The sequence below is a fragment of the Impatiens glandulifera genome, chromosome 7 (assembly GCF_907164915.1).
Source record: "Impatiens glandulifera chromosome 7, dImpGla2.1, whole genome shotgun sequence".
Taxonomy (NCBI): domain Eukaryota; kingdom Viridiplantae; phylum Streptophyta; class Magnoliopsida; order Ericales; family Balsaminaceae; genus Impatiens; species Impatiens glandulifera.
Window position 1 is genome coordinate 37,667,471 of NC_061868.1, and position 23,485 is coordinate 37,690,955.

At 31.4% G+C, this 23,485-nt stretch overlaps 1 pseudogene; it reads right to left on the reverse strand.

Annotated features, from left to right (window-relative positions):
- Positions 1-168: 168 nt before the first annotated feature.
- Positions 169-747, reverse strand: LOC124909834 (annotated as a pseudogene).
- Between the last annotated feature and the right edge of the window lie 22,738 nt (positions 748-23,485).

Sequence of the window (23,485 nt, forward strand, 5' to 3'; positions counted from 1 at the left end):
TACATTAATGTAGAACATTATAGAGCCCATCACCTTCTTCACATGGAATGGAAAGAAAGATACATCATACATGCCACCAAAATATACATGAAAATGAAGTTTAAAAGGGGGGTCTAAATCAAGATTTCAAATTCACAAACAAAATAACTTGAACATACTTGTTTGTGATCAGTTGATGAAAGGGTTGAAGCCATACCATAGCCAACAAGGGTTCAAACAGTGGAGTTGGAAGACTGTTCCACTCGTACCAATCCCAACCGTATTGAGGCACTTGATTGGGATCTGCCAAGAACGCACGCATGAAAATGCACACCAGATGAACAGTACTCGATGTTGGTCGCAGTAATGAATTCTAAATTCTCAATGTCTAGACCTGTTTCATCTTTTACCTCTCTAATTGCACAATCCTTAAAGGTCTCCCCTGAACAACAACAACAACAATTCATACTCACAATGCTATATCTAAATTACAATATTAATAGTTTAGAGATAACATTCGTTTGAGTTTGTGGCAGTTTTTGATCAAAATCAACTAACTAGATTCAGATTCACCCAGTCAGGACATATATAGATATGATAAAGAGCCAGGAAGAAATGAAGAGAGACGGACCGTGCTTGAGATGACCACCGAGGAGTACGTAAGTGTTATAGCCGATGGAGGAGAGTCGCCGCCCCAGCAGTACCTTTGTGTCTTTCAACAGGAACACCGCTACACCTACCTTTGGCACCTCCGCAGCCATCGCCATTGGAAAGTTGATCGCACGAATCCTCTCCTAGAGGTTGAATTCGCCACAAATAGAATCAACACCTCCATATATTACCGCGCCAATTGGCGGTTTCATTTTCGCACTCCTTTCTTCTCCAACTTGTTTGATTTTGTTTATTAGAGAACTTTTAGTAAGTTTTTTATTAAAATAAAATGTTCTTGGCGCAACAAGAGAGAGCAATTTATCCAAACCTCCCTTAGATCATGAGTTCGAGCCCATTAACAACATGTTACTTACCGTATATTAGTTGGTTAAGTTTGTTTGTAAGCTATATGTGTGCTTAACCCAGTTTGATTAGCAGAAGAATCGCCCCTCGTGATTAGTCACAACCGATTAAAAATATTAATAAAAAAGTTATAAAGAAAATATATATATATGTTCAAAATTTAATTAAGACCCTGGATTTTATATGGCATAGAAAACAAAGACATTAGATGAAGTTGAACTTATAATTAGAATGGGCTCAGGCCTCAGAGTCCATTGAAATTGAATTAATTGGTTGGGCACTTTATTGTTATTTTCGAAGATTTTATTTTAGTCAAATAATTTTTGTATTTTTTTTTATTTTGGTTTATAAATTTTCATATTTAAATGATTTTTTATTTAATTTGAACCGATCGTTTACAAAATAAAATAAATAAATATACTCTACTCCACTTTATTTTTGTCCACTTAAAATGAGTAAAAAAGAATAGGCAAATGTAATGTTTGTACATAGAAGCATGATCACTGATCTTCAATAAACTTTAAAAGAAAAGTTTTTTTATAATTTTTTTATATCATTAAATGAAATAAGAAGTTACCTATATAACATTAATTTACAAATAATATTAAAAAAATAAATAAACTAAATAAAATTTTATAAGTTAAATAATACGAATTTACAAAGATTAAAATTCGAATAAAAATTATTACTCGTGACACAATTTATTTCTACCCGTCACAACTGGACCTACATTTCAAAGAACAGTTTCCCAAACTAACCTTGTTTGCCGTTCACTTTCCCAAACTAACCTAGTTTGTTCATTTATTCCCAAACTAACCTAGTTTACTATTTAAACTCAGTTTTTTTTGTTTTTTTTTATTTATTTCAAATTTATTATATATATATTTTAACTATTATTTATATAAACTAAATTATTTATATTTTGATATATATTTTAAATTATTATTTTTATAAATTTAATTATTTATATTTTGATATATAATTTAAATTATTTTTTTATAAATTTAATTATTTATATTTTAATATAAATTTTTAATGGTTCATTAACTTAAAACATATTTTTTTACAACCCTTAAGTTAGGAAGACAACACATTAAAAATTTAAAAATTGATAAATTTTTTATTGTGAAATTATATCACAATAAAAAGTTGTCAAAATTATTTTAATAAAAGACAACCTAATAAATATAAATAATAATTTAAATGAAAAGTTGTCAAAATTATTTTAATAAAAGACAATCTAATAAATATAAATAATAATTTGAATGAAAAGTTGTCAAAATTATTTTAATAGAAGACAACCCAATAAATATAAATAATAATTTGAATAGTAAAAAAAATAAATTTATAGGGATGAAAATCATGCTGCCATATATATATATATATAAATATATATATATATATATATATATATATTAAAATATAAATAATCAAATTTATAAAAATAATAATTTAAAATATATATTAAAATATAAATAATTTAGTTTATATAAATAATAATTTAAATATATATATAATAAATTTGAAATGTAAAAAAAATAAAAAAAAATAAATATAAATAAAAAAACTGAGTTTGAATAGTAAACTAGGTTAGTTTGGGAATAAATGAACAAACTAGGTTAGTTTGGGAAAGTGAACGTCAAACAAGGTTAGTTTGGGAAACTGTTCAATTTCAAATGGGCAAAACCAAAATGGTGCCAGAAAATTTTCTAATTTCTTGGGCTGTCTTATACTTCTTGGCAGTTATGTGAATGGTCTGAGAATGACCGGACAATTTTTAAATATATAAATTATTATTAATTATATTTATTTTATTTTTTCATTTTTCTTTCTTTTCATATCTATATTAACCTTTTTTTTTATCTTCTTTTCCATCTTTAACATTCTAATATTCTCCGGTCATTAGGCATAGCAAAGAGTCGGGAGTTTCGAGTGTTTGAACCTCCCGATTCTGCCTCGAAAAACCGAGTTCACGATTGACCCGAATCTGACTAGTTTTGATCCAGTACCTGACCTGATCCGGACCGTTTTTAAAAATAAAAACCTAATTATTTTTTTTTAAATTCTTTTTATTCTGTTTAATTTCTTTTAACCAATTAATAATTTAATATCTATTTTTATTTCTTAATAATTTTTTTTAATTAATTGAATTTTTAGTTGATTGTAATGAAAAAAAGTGTGTATCAGACTATCCTCCTTCGACTGACTTGGCATATGATAAACCCATTAAGGATGGTACTGATATCAAAATTGAACATAAGTTGGATATTTGATTGTTGGATTTTTCTATTTATCTATTCTTTTGTTATTCACAAAATAAATTTATGTTAAAATCTCAATTCTCTAATGAGCCGTTGTAATTAATAAAAAAGCCATGACGTGAAACGTGTTCAAGAAAGACCTCTTGTTGCAGTTCGGTCCTTCCATACATGATACCCACCTGAGACAATTGAATCACCAAAATTGTGAGTTCTGTCCAAGAATATAATCTTTGATACATGACAATTTCCCAAAAACAAAATAACATGCCTAGGGAATATGTTATAAACGGCTACATATCTAAATTGAGGACGAAAATTGTAAATGTGATCAGGTTACGAATTTCCGGATCTTTAAATGATGCCATGTCGATGGACAAGGTCCAAGAAACGACATACATGGCCCTGTTGAGCAACGGACACTTGTACAATGTTGAATCACCATTGCTGTCCAAGCCAACCGATGTTAAATCGATCTGGCCAAGCACCAACATAACCACAAACTTCTAGCCAAACCCCTCATATTTGGTTTCGATTATCGGATCTTCTAAGCACAAGGATGAAAAATGAAATTTAAGAAAAACTAGGAAGAACAATAATATTTGTTGAAAAGGAAATTTTTTAAGAGTCTAAGGATTAAAATTGACTATTAGTACTGCTGATAATTCCTCTATAGAGGATATTAAGGACTTTGCAAATGCTGTCACCATATCCAAATTATCTGTTTTCCGTTCAAGGTCTCTGTACATTAGTTCCATAACGAATGTTGTCGAAAAGATGCATGCATTTAACTTGAAGGTCTATGTACAAACCTTCAGGAATGAGTTCTAATCTCAAGCCTGAGATTTTATGTCCGATGCGACAATCGAGATCAACTCATACGTCTTGGGTGGTCAAATTGATGGTGTCGTTACAGGTTTCCCTGCCACATCAGCTAGATACATAACTGAGTATAAAATGTTCTTTATTGGGAAAGAATTCCTCGCTTGCTTCCCGATCACACATTTTCACAGAACCTCTTTTCGAATATATTAGTAGACAGTCCAAACACCATCTCCTTTTTCATTGGCTCGTTCAACCTCCCGAAGTGAAGATGACCAAACCGATAATGCCACTTCATGGCCTCATCCTCTAGATCAAGTTGCATACAATTATCTTGAACTATATTAAGCTCAAGTTTGTACATGCTATTTTTCTTCATTTCTACATGAAAATGAGTCTCCCGAGTTTATCCTTTCGTTTTAGTTTTTGGTCCTTCATTAGAGTCGAGTACCCTTTCTCTATCAACTATCACATGCTCAGTATGTTGCTTTTGAGATCATGTACGTAGTAAACATCTTTGAACTCTCCGATTCCCCCATTTCTCTATTGATACTTGATCATTCCTCGACCTTTGACAACTAATTTTGAAGCATCACCGAAAGAAATAGATCTGGATTCCACCTTTTAGAGTATTTTAAATAACCTCTCGTCACCACACATTTGGTTACTTGTTCTAGTGTCCAAGTACCAAAGTAGTTATCAGAACATCTCAGTTTGATCTCGGTTTTTTAAACTTTTGTCACCAACAACAATTCTTCATCTCGTTTCTCATCAAAGAAGTTTGTTGGTTCGTCATTTTTCTTCTCGGATCTACAATCTTTGAAAATATGACCCAATTTTTCGCAGTTGTAGAAGTTATCGAGTAACAATCATTGGAAATATGCCCATACTTTCCACAGTTATAACACTCAATATTGTTATTTGTGTTTGTCCGGCCAGCCCGGTCTTGACCTCGGCCATGCTAGTTCTGTTGGTCGACTTGCTCATTTCCTCGTCCTCCTCTTCATCTACCACCTAGGCCTCTACTTCTAGTACATTGAGCATAGAGCACATTTTCCTCTTTTATTATCACATTCGTCTGGAGAGTCTGTTCAAGGGACTTCCCCTTCTTATTTTTCCTTCTCTACCCATGCGCTTCTAGGGACCTAACAAGCTCTTCAATGGTGAGCGTTAATAGATCATTGGATTCCTCTATTGCGCACACAATATTTTCGAAACTATTTGTCAATGACCTCATAATATTTTCAAAAACTCAGTTTGATGAAAGAGTCTTACCATTCCGATTTAGTTTGTTCACCACGGTCTCCACCCGAGTAATGAACTCAAAAACGCTTTCAAATTCTTTCATCCTCATGTTTTCCAGATCGCTCCTTAAAGTTTGAAGGTGGACTTGATTCACCCGTTCGTCTCCTTTGTTTTCTATTTTGAGTGTGTCCCATGCTACTTTGGAAGATTTTGCGTTAGTTATCTTCTCAAAGCTAGATTGTCGTCAGATCGATAAAGTAGATATATAGTCGCCCTGTCTTTAGCTCGAATGACCTTCAACACATTCAACTGGGCATTTGAATACCCATCTGTGCTCGTCGGTTCCTCATACCCTGTCTCGACCACATCCCAGTTATCTTGGGAGACAAAAAGGGCCTTCATCTGTACATTTCAGTTGTCATAGTTGACGCCTTTTGTTAAATTGGGTTGTGGGATGCCATTTGTTAGAACTTCCATTAATCTAAAGTGTTTACACTCAACATACACACAAATCACAAATTTCTCAATCGCTCCTCTATCTCTCTCGGGCAGCGCACACTGCGACGTTCTCTTTTGAGGCTGACAGGTCACCTCACACACAATGGCTCTGATACCATTTTGTTGTTAACAAGAGTTTAAAATATTTCTTCTTATTCATCTACAATGGATTCTTATAAATCTTCATATGAAAACATTGACTCTTCAAATGCTTGACTCTTCAAAACCAAAATAAGTTATGATGCATATTAAATAAGTCTCCCAGCCAAATCTCTTGGTTATCATACTCACTCCTAAAAACCATTATTATCACTCTTAGAATACTAAACATCAAAAACAAAAAATTATTAATTTAAGTTTATTCAAAAATATGTGAATACTCATTATTTTTTGAGTCAATATGTCTTTATCCCGATTATTTTTTTGTGTACTATTTGACTCGAAAGGAAACGTAAGACGTTTAGTGATCGTAATCGACCAATGCATTTACTCCACAATGTTATTATTATGACGATATGGGAGATCTCTTCTGAAAAATTGGTGGAGACGGTCGGTGAATTTATTGATCTTCTTGAGGATCTCCGAGCTCGTTAACGTTAAAATTTTTATGTTATGCTTGTTCGTTGATGATAACTTTTGACTTATGTTTTTATTGTTGCTCTCAAATAGTTAATTTCATTGTATTTCAAGTGTGTTTGGTGACAAGGTAAACACTCGTATTTTTATATTGTTTTTATCGTTAGGCCATAAACGACTATAATTTATATCATATTACATCAACTTAAAAAAATATTTCCTCTACCTATCTATTTTTCGCAATGCTAATAGATTAATCCAGAAGGTTATTCATGAATGGGACTTTGATTGCTCCAACCTTTTGAAACCAAAATTGCATGAACATTTTTTTTATGATAGAAGTTGGAGGTTGTCCATTTGACTGTTTTTTTTTTTTCATTTTCTATGAAATCTTTAAAGATGATATATTGGTGTCTCTACTTTGATATGTTGTAATAGTAATGGAGATTTGTTTTTCTTGAACATATTTTATGATCTCATTTCCTTTGGGCCTTCTTGGTATGAAACTTATCTTGATAGATGAATGAATTTATCTTGTAATATCTAAAATATAATGGATGGTAATGAGTAACATGAATCTTATACACATTTCTATTATTGTTGATCATTTCTTCTCAATAGACGCTATGCCACTCTTAATATGTACTACATCATTCTTTTGACTATTTTTAACCGAGATTTCGACATGTATTTGAATGAGATGCCCACCTATTCCCTGCAAATTTGGGAAGGTGAGGTTCAATCAACTTAGTGCTGTCCAACTTTGCTTTGAATCTTATTTCCCATGGTGCTTCTTCTTATTAGTCTTTCCTTTCTCCCTTTTATGTGGGAATTGCTTGTCATTTCACTCCTTTTTTTTTCACTCTAAGGATTCTTGAGTTTTAAGTGCTTGCATGATTGTTTCCAATATACACACATCATGCAGTCCAGCCTAACTTTTTCTTGATTTTGGAGTGAAACTTTTCAGCTTTTGTTTGGATGCTGGATTATAGAATGATTGTATTAATCAATGTTTGTTGTCGATTATATATTACTTGAGAAGAATGACAACATTTAAGATGAGATTGAGCATAGAAGATAATAACAAAGAGTTGAAGGTTGGTTTACTCCAACTAGAGACATGATCAAGGTGTTTAATGTTTCATCGCCTATTGATAGTGATGCAACATGGAAGAAAATTTTAGGAGACACTAAAGAATGCTACAAAAAAATATAGAAGTAGAAAAACTGAATTCACAAATGTAATACTATAATCTCCAAAACTTACTAATGTTTTTCTTGACCGCAAAGAAGATGTCACCGTGACATTCTAGAAGGTGACTATTGATAGTGTGTCGCTACAAATGTTTAAATTTCGGTAAAGGTAGGGGTGAAAGTTCTTTAGAGTTAAGACGAACTCAGCCAAAAAAGTGTTAAGACAATCTATAGAATGTTGAGTTTACCTCTCCAATGACTCCGACTAATTATATATGCATATGCCTAAATGTCATAGCCGTAGCAATAAACAAGATAGAAAAAAATGGTTGAATATCAGAGGTTTCCACAATTTGTTGGAAAATATTGGTCACTATAATGAACGTTCTATATATGTCCTTGTTTATATACTGCTAAGGTTTTTGGTGACAAATTAATATTAGTAGAAATAGTCGGAACTATTAGAAAATTCGTAGAGTTTCGGCATCACAAATCGACTTTACTAATTTTTTAAATTATTTTTAAGGAAGTTAGAATGACAACCAAAAACATAATTTAACTTGTACTTGTTTTAAGTGTAAATCGAACATTCAAATTGATAGGTCCTAGATGAAAGTGTTGTGGATGACAACTAAGATATTCAGGCATATTTGCTTGGTTAGTAATTGCAAATAGGGCCATGGTAGAATAAAGGAACAAATACAATATGGTAAAAAGATGATAGTTCTTGCCATGGTAGAATAGTTAAATATACCCCCAAATAATTAAGTTAGCCTTAGTAATATACCATATTCATTTAAATGTCTAAGGTAACCTAGGACAATAATTATGATCAAATGTTCCATATATTAGGTGTTAAATATGGTGGTGGATAAGAAAGATTATGGGTTGGGGTATCCCTCTCTCTTCGAATGGACGGCCTAAAACATACCTTACCTTGACATAAAAAAGGGAAGAGACAACCTTAATTATATTGGCCATGATAGAGATCATTAACATTTTTTTTAATGATTTGCATCTTTTTTTGATAAAAACACACCAAATTTGTCGACTACCAAATTTCAACATCAATTATACATTGTTCTAATTAAGTTGTTTAGATGACAAATTCAAACATTCAATTTGGAGTTCGAAGTAATTGCAAAATTGGATTTGAGTTTTTCTTAGCCTTCTTTCATTATATGTTTAAAATATTGTTAAGATTTCAACCGCGATAAGAAAATAACTGTTGATAGTTAATCTTTATTAACGTTTTTTTAGTCCCACAATTGATAATTAGGCTTTAACATTTGGTATTTTATTATAGTTGTTAACTAATACATAATATTATCTATTGTCTTTTTACCGGCATTAATACTAAGAATTTGATGACTTTTTATTAAAATTTGTGGGTAATGATATTATTTTACCAGTGTTAATTTAATATTTTTAACCCAACCAAAAAATGTTAACAATTTTGATTTATTTATTTTTGTTAAAGATATGTCACAGAACCAAAAAATTAGGGTATAAGTTTGATTACATTTATCTGATGATTGTACCCAACCCAAAAATTGGTTTCAAAATTAAGAACAATTTTATAGAAAGATATTCATATAACTGATTAGAGCAATTGAAGTTTGAAAGTTAAAGCTAAAAGAATATTAATTAATAAAATATCAAATATTTAAAGTTCAACTACCAGTAAAAAATATTACGAAGTAGGTCTTCACGTCACACAAACATCCCGTTTGTGAGTGTAATTCACACCACACTTTGTGAAAGTAAATGAGTCGAATAGTTAATTCATGAGTTATCCATGTGTAAAATATGAAGCAATTAAATTAAAAAAATATTAAAAATGAAATATGCAAGTTTTAAAATGCACCATTTGAATTATTAGTACATCATCTACCAAAATATTTTTTATATTTGTTTAATATGATTTTCTATAAAAATGTGAAGAAAGTATTAATAGTTCAAAGCGAATAATAAAAAAATGAAATCAAACTTTTAAATGACCAAAACAACTTTCAACTAGAAATAGACATTCCAACAATTAGTATATAAAATTTAGGTAAAAAACCTACTCAACATAACCGATTACACCGTGAGACGATCCATCACACTTTTCTTATCGTCCTTTCATACAACCGACATGGGTTGAAAATCAACAAGATCATGCCAATTAATATGTCAACTTTTGGGCTTAGTAGATGGTGGTGTAAATTCACAAAGATGAGAAAAGCATGAAGAAACTTTTCCATGCTCAATGTGGTAGAAATTTTGGGGACAGAGGAACCCTAGTGTTTTCTTAAGGAAAACATCTTAAAAGATTCTCCATTAATATTTTGTGACACTGCAAAAAGTGACCCCAGTCACATGTAGAGTACTGTTGTGAAAATAAGTGGACAAGATTTCGATATTTCTTTGGAAAAAATCTTTTAGATTTAGAGATAGTGGTTGTATTGTTTTAGTTACTTGAAAGTTTTGGGCATCTACTATCATTTCATTGGAACTTCACATATGCTTACCACACTTCTTTGTGAATGAACTTTTTTTGATACATTTTTTTAAAACTAATAGTTATTACTTCATGATGTGTTTTAAGATATATATGATAAACTCTTTGCAACCTATCAAACCGAGAAAGTTGGTCCAAAATGGTGTGAATCGGTTCTTGTGATCGATACTCCATTATATGACGAGTCTTTTTTCAAGTAACACTTTAGTATGGCACTAATAATGTATGTGCCATTGTGTCCTGTCCCCTGATCATAGTGTTTAACCTAATACAGACCCCATCTGGACTTAGTGGAGATGATGATATAGTGAGCATATATAAGATGCCTCTCTAGTACTAGACCATTGTACAAATATTCTATTCTTGTGTAAATATTCAATATATTGCTATATCTATTTGTGCCATATATATCAAAGACTATAGGACAGCTTATTCACCCTTGTTTTGTCCTTTTTATGTGGTGTCCATTAGTTGGGTTAGTTTGGAATTTTGTAATATCTTAATTAGACCATCAAATTGACAGCTTTCTTCATAGATCTTATATAATTTCAATTAAATTTTAAGTTGTTTAATAAGAACGGCAAAAATAACACAATACATTGTGTCCAAAAACAAAACAAATAAAAGTACCCAAAAACCAAGGTATTCACAAAAGAAAAAGAAAACTTACAAAGGAACCAATGATAAATGAAAAATTATCCAATCCACTTCAAGAAATCTGAAAGCATGATTTGTTATCAACACATTTCTTATATAACAATAATATGGACTATTTTATTTCTACCCCCAAAGCATATGTTCCATGTTCATATGTTATTTAATTTAATGTTGGTATGATTTAGAATCTAACATACCATTTCAATAGCTCATATTTTATAAAAATGAGTACAAAATAGTTAAGATCTTAATGGTCATAATTAAGTAAACATTCAAGCCACAAAATGATAAATCAACAACAATATCCAAGTCAAAACAATAAATTAACAATCGCAAGATGCACAAACATGAAGATTGGCGCAGATCCTAATGCGACCAGACTATTTTTGCGGAGATAATTAACCCGCCATGTAGTTAATTTGTAGGCATCCCTCCTTTGGCCACCCATATTTTTCACATCTTAACCTTTAATTCCTTAATCTTGTAGAATTTCTCCAGTTGTTGTTTAATGAATTTAGGGTCCTCGTTATCATTGTACCTTACAAAGAGACTCTTAGTTGTTTCCAATAACGCCATTTTTGTAGCGCACGATTAATTCAGGCATCTCTCACTTGTGAGCTCGGCTTCTTAATCCTTACATGCTCATCGACTTGCTCCTCAGCGCACAAGCATGCGTGAAAGTAAGAAGGGTATCTCCGACATGCAGGCCCTGAGTTCTATCCCAAGTTACCAACGACACACTAGCCTGCGACACGATCTCAGGGATCATGTCCTCAGTCACAACGGTGGTTCCATATCTCCTCTGTGGTCCGGACATAATAATGTGTGTATGACTATGATCACCTTTTGATAAAAAAATATTGTTTTATATTTGAATGTATGAATTATGTAGGTATACATGTATTTTTGTCCTTCTTGGGTCCTAAGAAAATTCTTACTTTTACGCTTTAGTTCCACAAGAGTATAAGACCATATGCCTCCTACCTTATAAATATAGTCTTTAATTATATTTTTTCTTAGTTTAGGTCTTTAAAGATAAACATGAGTTGACTTTACAAATCAACATGTTTCTCAGGGCTTGCTTTTTTTTATTATTTCATTTTATTAAAAGGGGAGGGATGATATTGACGACTCAGTCATAATTTTTACTTCAACTTAATACATTTTAAGTATAAATCAAACTCGTGATCTGATATTGAGGATAGAGATCAAATTTAAAATCAAATTATTGTGTTAGAAAATCTATTAGTAAAAAAAAGTAATCAAATATTGGTGATTTTTTTTTTAATGGTCAGGAAGTTGTAGTCTTTTATCAACGGAGCCAAATGATCTTTGAAGATTTGAATAATTTTATCAACGGAGCTAAACGAGCTTTGAAGATTTGAATAACGGTAATTTAAAAATTAAAATGGTAGATGCAATTATAAGAAAATGATAGTACCCATTTAAGTATAACAAGATACACACATGATCTTTGAGAAAAAATAAAAAACATTAACAAACAAACAAAAGAGTCAAAACCCATAAAGCAAAAGATGAACCCTTAAAGATAAAGATGAACACTGGGAAAAAATAAGAATGGCAATGGAGAACATTGGCGGTCTCATGAGGTAAAAACATGTTTGATCGAGGAATCATGAAGATTGCTTAGTCAAGAGCGTTCATTATATTGAAAATTTTAAAAATTAGTATTTGAATACAATCACAATTATTTTTAAAATATTGCCCAAATAAAAATTGAAAGTGAAATTTATATCATATCATGTTACATGCTTCTCATTCCTGATCGAAGCTTCAAAGTTCAAATTTCTCTGCTTTATATATTTAAAATCCTCACATTATTGCAATTAACACAAAAGATATGATTCTCCTCCCTTTTCATGCAAAGAAGCTAGCCCACTCAAGTTTTCTTCTTGCATAAATATAAAAACACTTTTTTTTTTTTTTACATTTAACACCATCCAAAAATTAATTAAAACATACTTTGTTATACTTATATTTAATCATTATTTAAAAAAAAATATGGTAGCTAGTCCCTATATTGTTCCTACTTACTTTCTTAAAGGAAGTGCTCACTTTCCTCTTTACCATGAACGGCAACACATCCTCAAGAAAAAAGAGATCATTGTTCTTGGAATCATCTACAAGATAAGGTTGTAATCTTTACTTTTTTCCTTAGGATATATAAAGGCATGTTTATTTAAATTTGAGAACATAATTGAAACACATGGTTTCTAAGTCTTAATCCAATAGTTTATTATATAACAAACTATACTAAAATTTGCAGTAATTTGTCTTAATCCCGATATAACCCAAACCTTGTGCCGACAAAGCTCCGGCCTCTAATACACATGGTCCTCCGAGGCGAATTGAGTGAGCCTTATGATTTGGTAGAAACACCTAAAAGTTTTTTTTTTAAGAAATAATGACAACTATAATCCCAAAATACATAAAATAACAAATTGAGACTATTGACAAGATTGTCGAAAAAAAGTTGATGAATGCAAAGGGTCGGCAGCTGAAAGAGAGGCTTACAAATCCTACGTGGGGTTAATCATGACATATATTTTTGTGTTTGATTATGATGTTATTAATCAAGCTTTCTATTATCTAAAAAACAAATCCGCCTTTAAATAACAATTTATTCCCAAATCAACCCAAACCAAAATGAACATGTTTCTTCTTCTTCTCAAAAGTGAAAGCATTATCCAACAAAAGAAAGCTCCATATTAGTTATCCAAAAACTTTTTCCCCTCATATCTTGCATCATCGCAATAATCCAATACTAGACAATATTCAAAACCGCTCATAAAATGAAACCACCATCAACAAACACTTTTTTCAATGTTTTCTTTCATCATCAAATTATATTTATTTCTTGTCAATTGTCATAATCATTGGAACAATTAACTTTTCTACCATCTTCTATCGAGATTTAAGTTTTTCTTTTGTTAATGCTTCAATGTTTACTAGTGTCTCTCGTTTGCGTCAATCTTTCTTAGCAAAACGAATACTCAATACAATGATAGCGGCCATAATTTAAAGCATGCTAATGGGTAATTGAATAGAATTATAAAGTTTCACTCAATTATTGGCAAGATGCCATACATGAACTTAATACACTCAAAGATGCCCAATTGTACTTGATTGAACTCTTTGATTTTTTAGGATTTAATTATTTTGTGTTCATTAGATCTCAAGAAGGAGTGGAAATTTTGTTGTGTTTGATTTATAGATAAAAAGCTCTAACAATGGAAGGTCTTTGGGAAACCCAATAAAGAAAGGATGGCACTTTTATTTATTTGTGTTGCTAAACGGATGACACTTGGCAAATAGATTTGAGATGATGTGATGCAAATTATTTAATTGTTTGAAAAATGGATAACTACTCAACAATATATAATTAATTAAGAAAAATATTAGAATTATTTTTATTTTGTATATTTTTAAAATTTAACCATTATCTAAAAATATGTTGGGTATAATATCTTCGTAAATTATGTTTATATTTATCTAAACGGATAAAAAAATAAATAAATAATTTTTGCCACGTCAACATCTACAGGTTCTTTTTTTTTTATTATTATTATAGGTGGAACAATTTATTTTCTATTTTTTAATATATGTTTTTATCTACATTCCCCTACCTCTTCTAATTTTTTTCCCACATACATCTCCCTCCCCATACACCTTAAAATACTGGGAAAGACACATTAATAAAACTTATAATTATTTAAGATATGTAAATGTTCATTGTTTTTAATAAATTTAAATAAATTAATAAATTATTTAAAAATTTACTTGGAGGTGTTTGGGGGAGAAGGGGAAGGGATGAGAGATGTATGTGGAGATAAAAAATAATAATTGGTGCATAAACTTTAAAAAAATAAAAATAAATAATAAATAGTATGTGGATGCTGACATGGATAATAAATTATTTATTATAACTTATTTATTTATTTTGGTATGCTTGGATAAATATGAGTGTATAATTTACAAGATATAAACAATATATTTTAAAATCATTGATAAATTTAAGAAATAACCCAATGATAAATTTTGTATTCATACTTCAAATATTACCATGGAAATTATTTCTAAAAGTTTGTATGGTAATAACTTTTATTAAATATTTAAAATATATTTATCTTTTAACTTATTACTATATATATTTTAGTGGGAATAAAATAGTAATTTTTATAATTTTTAAGTCTTATTACTTAAATTATCATAATTGGTGTCTTAAAAATAAAATTATCAACGTAACCTTTACAAAGTATTGTATGATAAGACCTTTTTTTTTTAAATTAATCCTATCAGATAAAGAAAAACTCCCTAATCATCTAAAAAAAATAAAAATTGAGTATACCGACACATGTTCAATGTTATAGAGTAGGGTTTAACGTAGAAAAATAAACTAACTACAGTTGGATTCCTCAATTAGATCCACATTATCTCGACAAATGTGGTGTTTCACTTTTAATTTCAAAAAAATTATAAATATAGAACCAATAATTGAACGTCCAGAAGCATCTCGATTGACTAGAGAAATTCAAATGAGACATTTAAGTTTCGTTTGTTTTATAGTTTATAAGAGATAAATATAATTTTGATTATTGATAAATGAAATTTATAAATTTTATGTTGATTAAATTAAAATTAATAAAATATTTCTTATTAAAAAAAATTGATATATTTACGAATTCTAAATTAAGAATAATATTAAAATTGACTATAATCAATATTTTAAAACCGTCGCTAAACATTCTAAATGTTGCTGGCTAATAAAGCCGTCGTTTACTTGCTGCTTAGCTAGGGTCTCCATATAAGTGTCGGCCATGAATCATTTCCTTTACCGACGTTATTTATGTGTCGCTATATTGTTAAGGACGCTCCTTCTAATGACGCAAGAAGGATAAGCATTAGTAATACCATAATGACCATTCTTTTTTTCAACATTAGTAGGATAGAAAGTAAAACCTTCCATAATCGAGCTAACAAATAATGTTGTAACACCAAAAAGCGTGAACAACTGGATTTGTCGCAAAAATTATTTATCAATTAAATCAACCTTGTAAAATGAATTGAATTCAATAATTTAAATCGCATAGTTTATCTTTCTATCGAATCTCGAATGAAATGAGTAACTGAAGTATTAAATTTGATTAAAGTTCTCTTTTTAGCTTTGTCGATAAAAGATAATTTTTCGACCACATGAATTGCCACCTAATTTTTCTCACAAAATTATGAAAAGTAAATTTAGTATAAAACACTATAGAATCAGATATTTTTTCAAATGAGTTCGATGATTTGTGACAAATGTAAAAGGGTATCGGTGCTATGTATCACATGTCCGTCAAATCGATAGTCTCTATTACGTTTGTCTTGGCCATTATCTTAGAAATAATTTTACACATTTTTTGTTTAAACATTATCCGTGCTAGGAGTCTACCTATGCCATACCCTAAGTCTAAAAGTGACATAAAAGATAAATGATATATTTTTGGAATTTTAAAACAAAAGTTATAATCCAACAAATATATGAAAATGTTAAAAATATATAAAAATAGGTCCTGCAAAAAAAAATTGATTTTTGTAATATATATATATATATATATATATATATATATATATATATATATTTAGTCATTTTCTATATTTTGGGGATTTTTACAAAAATGAGTAAAGCATAAAATAAATACAAACAAGCAAAGCAAATAGGGCATAAAAGAGATGGATCGGGGTCGAGGGTTGGTCATTGGGTCTTGGGCGCGGGGATGTCACGTTTGAGTAGGAAAAAACAATCAGGTCTCGGTTGCTCGTAGGAATCCTTGGGTAGGGCTCTCGGTCAATGGGAGAAATCTTCGATCGAAGCCACAGTTCAACGCGAGGATGATTCTTAGTCACTCTCTCAGTCGGAAGCCACGCTAGAGAATTCAATCATCGGTCAAAAAACCAGGTTATGGCTGGTTTTCTCGGTCGAAGACCAGGCTACGATTAGGCACCTACACCTATAAACACCAAGAAGAATAGCCAAAGAGAAAAATGTATTTCTATCTTAAAATGAAATCTAAATACATATAAATGTTCCCTAGCACCACTAGAACAAAACCAATCAACAAACATTCATTCATAACATCAATCATGAAGAAAAATCAATAAACTCGAGGTTTCTTCTTCACATAAAATGATGATTTTTGAAGATTTTTTTTAAAGTTCATTTTTTAAGTTTAAAGGCATCCCAAATCAAACTACAAGGGTCAATTTGGTCAAAAAAAATCAAGGGAGATATCGACGATTCCCGAAATCAAAAGAAAAAAATGATCATTTCTTCCCATTCCTCGCGAAGAAGTTGAAGGAGACCAATCGGATTGCATGCTGGTTCGGGTCGCGTCCTCCTTGGGCTTAGCCATCTTCTAGCGTCCATACATGGTAAGTGTTACAACCCTAACTAGCTAGCCTAGGTCTTGGCTTGATTGTGGATGGCCAAGACCGAGAGGTGTCTAAAAATAGTCGCGGGAGTGCGACATGGCACCGGAGATGAGAAGTGCTAAACCAAACAAAGCTTATGTTCTGGCACAAGTGTGAAGTGCCGGGATCGAGAGGAAGTGTGCCGAAAGAGGAGTCATGTGTGTGCGACTTAGGCGCAAGGTTTTAGTTAAGCTGTCTTGGCATGATTGTGGAATGCCAGGACCGAGAAGGTGTTTGAGAAGTGTCGCGGGTGGGCGACATGGACACTAGAGATGTGAAGTGCTAAAACAACCGATCTTCTGTTGTGGCATGAGTGTGGAGTGTCAGGACCGAGAGAAGTGTGCTAAAGAAGAGTCGTGTGCGTGCGACAAAGGCACAAGGTGCTAGCAAAGCATTTGTCGTGGTTTGATTGCGGAAGGCCAGGACCGAGTGAATGCCTAGGAGGAGTCGTGTGCGTACGACGTGGGCATAAGAGTGACAACTTTTAGCGCATTGAGAGAATGTGTGCATGGAGTGCGGGAAAGACGGAGCCGACTGGTGACGGTTAGATGAGGACCGGTGGCGACCAGATAGGGAACCCAGAAATGTAGGCATGATGGGTTGAGGACCGGAAATGTCGGCATGATGGCGAAGAGGACCGGAAATGTCGGCATGATGGGCAGAGTGGCGGAAAAACTCAACAACAGTTGGGACTGGTGGAGAACGTGGGTATAGTGGACGTTTTACGACCCACTATAAGCGGTTAGACCCACGTCCAACAGCTGGTGCGCAGTTGAGACCGACGGAGAACGTGGGGCAGTAGTAGTGGACGGTTGAGACCCACGTTCAGCAGCAACTGCCCAGCAGTTAGACCCACGTTCAACAGCAATTGCCTGGCAGTTTGACCCCACACCCTAGGACGATTATTTTCCTAGGCAAATTGTTATTCTTTGGGCTATAAATATCTATTGAGATGCAAAAGACAAATTGTTGGATTTTGGATAGAAAAATATCCCCACAAGTGAGAGTCATTTTGTGTGCAGCCTTGAGTGTTTATAGCCTCTTTGTAATTGTTATTTGTGAGTGAATATAATTATAAAGTTGGGCGTGGCCCGTAATCTGTGTGTATTTCTCTTTATTGTATGTTTTATTGACTATTGTGGTGATTGACTGTTTGTTGAGTTTGACTGATTGTTTTGGTGCGCAAAACAAGCCGTGTAAGGGCGAAAAATAAAGTCAAAATTCCGTTGTGTTACTGTCCCTTGTAACAATAAGTAAAGATGATAATTTGAAACCGTTCCGCGGTAATCGAATCGAATTGTCCCGTTTAAGACGATTTTTCTCTAATTTGACCGATAGTTGACCGGGAATGGTTGCACCTAGGCTCAGTTGACGAAGAATAAATATCATTAATAATAAATAAATGCATCACAATTAAACATATAGTTCGGAATCAATTATTGTTGGGGTGCGATGGATACAAAATCGTCTCTAAAATAATTATTTACTTAAAATTCGTTATGTGAATTTTAAAAACTTATTCATTAGCTAAATTTTTTTTATTTTTTTTTATAAAATTGGGAAATAATATTTGAGTGTTTACAAATCTATTTATTCTTTTGTCATTTATTTGTTAAAATGTGCTTATGTCCTATACATTTTATTTATAGCTCTGGAATCAATCTTTTTCCAATCTCTTTAGAAGTTTCCTTCTCTCTTATAATTTGGATTACTATATCAATCTATGAATACAGGCATTAAAGTGTCAGAAAAAGGACGATCCCCAAGCGACCTCTTGTTTTGATAAGGACAAAATATGTTCTTATGCTTCTAATTATTCTATCAATCAAAGACAATAATATGCATAAAATAAAGCTCTTTTATTCTCTTCTTTATGTTTCTCTTTATTTTAATCTCACAAACAAACAAACAAACCCATAAAACAATTCATTTACTTAATCAAAATAGTATTCATAAAACAATTCATTTACTTAATCAAAATAGTATTCAATACAAAGTACTATTGTGTAAGTATATTTATCACTGCTCTCAATTGAAGCCGGTAGTTAAGATTTGATTACTGCTAAATTATACCCTTATTATGTTGGGAAAATTATCTAATTAGTTAGCTGAATAAATTCTCAAATGTAGGTTGCTTATTAATTTATATTTTATATATTAGAAAACGTTATTGAATTAAAAGTATATTAAGAATAAAATAGACAAATATAAATACACAATTGAGATAATGTGATCTAATTAAAATGATCTAAAATAACTCTTAACATAGTTCGGGGAGTCCACTCGGTCAAACGGGTTAAATAAAATAGTTAATAATCAATTGAACATACATAAATTTTCTATGAAGGTTAAAAATCATAAACGTTTTTTTTTGTTTGATATGAAGGTTTATTTGCACCACTGATCCAACTACTCTAAACCCAAAAATAAATAAGTACATCAATTAATCGAACCTAGTAAATTTCACAAGACTTTTGTGGTAATTTGATTTAAGGAATAGGGTTTTTACCAACCGAAATTAAATATTGTCGGTCAAATTCAGCAAGTCAAAAGCGGCAATTGAAACACTTTCGGAGGACTATTTCTGAAGGTGCGAGAATAATTGACGCACTTTCATCCTATTATCTGAATAACCATGAGAATTCTCGTGTTTGGAGTGTCGAGAACAATGACAGGTTCGACTCGGGGTCTGCTTGAGATTGTGTTCGTGATCATGGGGACGTTGTCCCATGGTCCCACTTAGTGTGGTCTACTAAAGTGATCCCATATACCAATTCATTTTATGGCTCGCCTTCCGCGAGAGACTCAATACCCGTGATCGAATCAAAAGTACATGAGCATCCTGGATCATAATTGCCTCATTTTCTTGGGAAATGAGGAGTCCATTGAACTCCTTCTTGGAAACTGTCTTTCGCTTCCTTGCTTTGGGGCAGATTCTCCGCATCAATGGGCCTCATCAGCTTCCCAAACGAATGGACTAACATCAAGATGGAGAGGAACTCTAGAGCCTTCTCAAAAGTCCGCAACAATGCGGATACAGTCTGGAACAATATCATTACCGACTACAACTCCCTCATCAGAACATGGAGGCGTATTCCCACAAGCGAGAAGAATTGGTTAATCTGTCAAAACTGAAACATTGCTTACGATAAAGTCACTTTCATCACTGATTTCATTGCACTTTAATTCTTAATTCTCATTTGTCATTTGTAATCTTTCAATTTTTATTATTGTCATTCATTCAGTTTGTTTTTACTCTGATTTCTTTTGAACTCATGTAATTCATTTGTTTTTGTGACTTTTTATTTAATTGTAACTACGTCGTCTTTCACGAAACTACCGTGAATGTATTAAATCTCATTGTTAGTATCCTAAATTAATAATGGTAAATATTCTTGTCAGTAACATCATAGAAATTAATGGTAATAATACATAGATAGGAGGAATTGCATAACACACCTTTATAAACCCAAATTATATTATTATTTACTTAATTATATTAATATATAATTTGAAAGTTTTTATATTATATTTTTTAATTTAATTTTAAAATATTAATTAGTATAATCTTTTAAATTTTGTAAGTCATAAATTTGTTTTAATGACGAGAATTTTTAAATATTGACGGTTTTATTTAGCGTCGCCAATATTTTAAAGAAATAGTTTTACAAATGAAATAGAGACGATTAAATTACCGTCGCCATTAACAAAACGACGGTTATTTGAATATTAGTAATGCTTTTTCGTCGCTATTTCTTATATTAACTTCATATTTTTGTCAAATAGAGACGGATGATTCAACCGTCGCTATTGGTTTATACATATTGTGTTTCTTTGAATGTCTTTGGTGATTTTTTTTTTACTTGATTTTATAATATTTGGTTTATAACTTATTAAAAAAAGAAAAATACATGTTACAATAACAAAAAAAATCCTTCCGGATAGAATATGACTTTCTTCATGAAAATCTTGAATAAAAAATGAACATAATATTATATTAAGCTTAAAAAGAAGGCGTTGAACGATCTCTCACATGCAGATGCTAAAGAACATAAACATACTAGTGTTTGTTACTGTATGTGTTGAAAGGAATTATGCTATACCAAATCATCAAAACAATTTCTATTTCAATATTTTTTATATTTTTTTGTTAAACTTTGTCAGAACGTGTGATGGTGTGGTGGTGGCTTTTTCATGACTTTTGTGTACGCGAGACAGACAAACGATTCTCAATTATATGATGCTACATCGTTTTTGAAATAAAAAATTAAATAACATATTGTTTAAACAGTTAGATTATAATAAGAAATTCCAACTAGTAACTTAATAATGAAAGCATTTAATTTTAATTTAATATTGCTAAAATGAAAACATGTGTTCAAAATGATAACAATAAGGTGGCGTCAAAATATATAAAAACAATGTAATGTTAAAAATAATTCTCAAAAAATATATATATATTTAAATTATTCTAGATCCTTGGGGACAAAAGCATGTTGGATGCAAGATCTTTTGATGATGGCGACGTCACACAAAACAGACGTACACAGCTGGAGAATTCTTTTTTTTTAATCATTCAATTAATATTTTTTTTATTTATTTAATAAATTTAGAACCAAAATAAATAAACAAAAACACTCCATTGGTGGATGGAGTTATAAGAGATATATAGAACATTGTTTCCTTTTTAATTTTTTATGGTTTTATTTTTAAAATGTTAGAACAAATCAATTTTAACATTGTATATTGTTTTTTAATCCTTGCAATCTAATCAATCCTGCAATTGCACATTTTAAACTAAATATTTAGAAGATACGGTTCATGATGAAATATCAAACTAAATGTCTAATTTTGTATTAATTTGCCCCTAAAATAGCTCATAATTAATTTGAAGGACTTATTATACTAAGTGAGATTGTTTTTATTTATATATTGAATTTTGTGAAATATTTTAAATATGTATAAATATGTATGAAACTCTTTGAATTTTTCTCTTATAAATTATATTTCTTTCCATATGTGATTGTAAGCTAACTCAATATTTTAAGTTAAGAAAAAGAAACACGCAATATAAAAATAATTGTTTTTAGTTTTTTAATAAAATTAATTCTAAAATCTCTTTTCAGTTTCTTTCTTTTGGTTCTTGATAATGTGAACTTTGTTATTTTTATCGTTCTAGTTCAGTTCATTATTTATTGGTATAATCTCTGCAAGATCAGATTCTAACAGGTTGGTATAATGTTCTTCTTTTTGACTTATAATGATGTCATTGATGTGAATTAGTGATTCTTTTATAATTCTTGTTTCGGTTCATTATCTTAGTTATCATCATGTTGAAAGAGTTGATTATAATCTTTTGTGAAAGGTCAGTGTTCAGTTGTGTCTATTATATTATCTATAGTTTTATAAATCTAGATTGGTTATGAGAAATAGTGGTGACGCTGTTAATTCATCGTTCTTTGGTGGAGTCTACATCAACATTCCTACTTAGGAGGGTGACTAGTATTTGGTTGGTAGGGGAGGGCGTGTTGTCCTTCTAGTGGACAGCTGACCTCAGGTTCACTTAAGCGATCAAAGGGCCAAGAGGAGTCAAAGGGTTTCGTAAATTGTCGGTCTTCAGTCGACTTTCTCGTCTACATTTTAGGGAACCTATCGGGTCTGGTTTTGGAGCGAATACGCGACAATCAAAAGGTAGAATTAGAAATATTATTAGCGATAGTGGAAGGAGTCAATACTTGGTGGCCGTCCAACCCATCCAATCCGAAACTACTGGGTGGAGAAGATGTCAGTTTGTACCAACATAGTTCCTAGCTGCACGCAACCGGATTCTCGCGTCGTCAATGCACCATCATATGTTGTGCAGGCTGGCTCAGGAAGGCACATTATATGGTTGGACTGAACAGAAAAGATAATGGTCGGTGATAAGTATTTCGAATTTCAAACATTATTAGTTCTCATAAAGTTGTGGTTATTTAAGAATGTAAGATGGGCAGAAGGAGTTCGATCGAAGTGAATGAGAATCAATTGAAGTTGATTCGTATATCTCTTTGATCATCATCATGGAAGAAGGAACGACTTGGTTCAGGTCCTAATAATGGAGAATTTTGGTGGGGCTATAATTCACATGGAAGGTACATTACTTTATGGTGTGAGTTCAAAACAATATTTATAATGCCGATTACAAATTATTTAATTCCATTGGTGGAGGATGGACTCCGTCGACTTGTTAATGATCGACCGATCGTCACTGAAAAGTTACAGGTTAAGA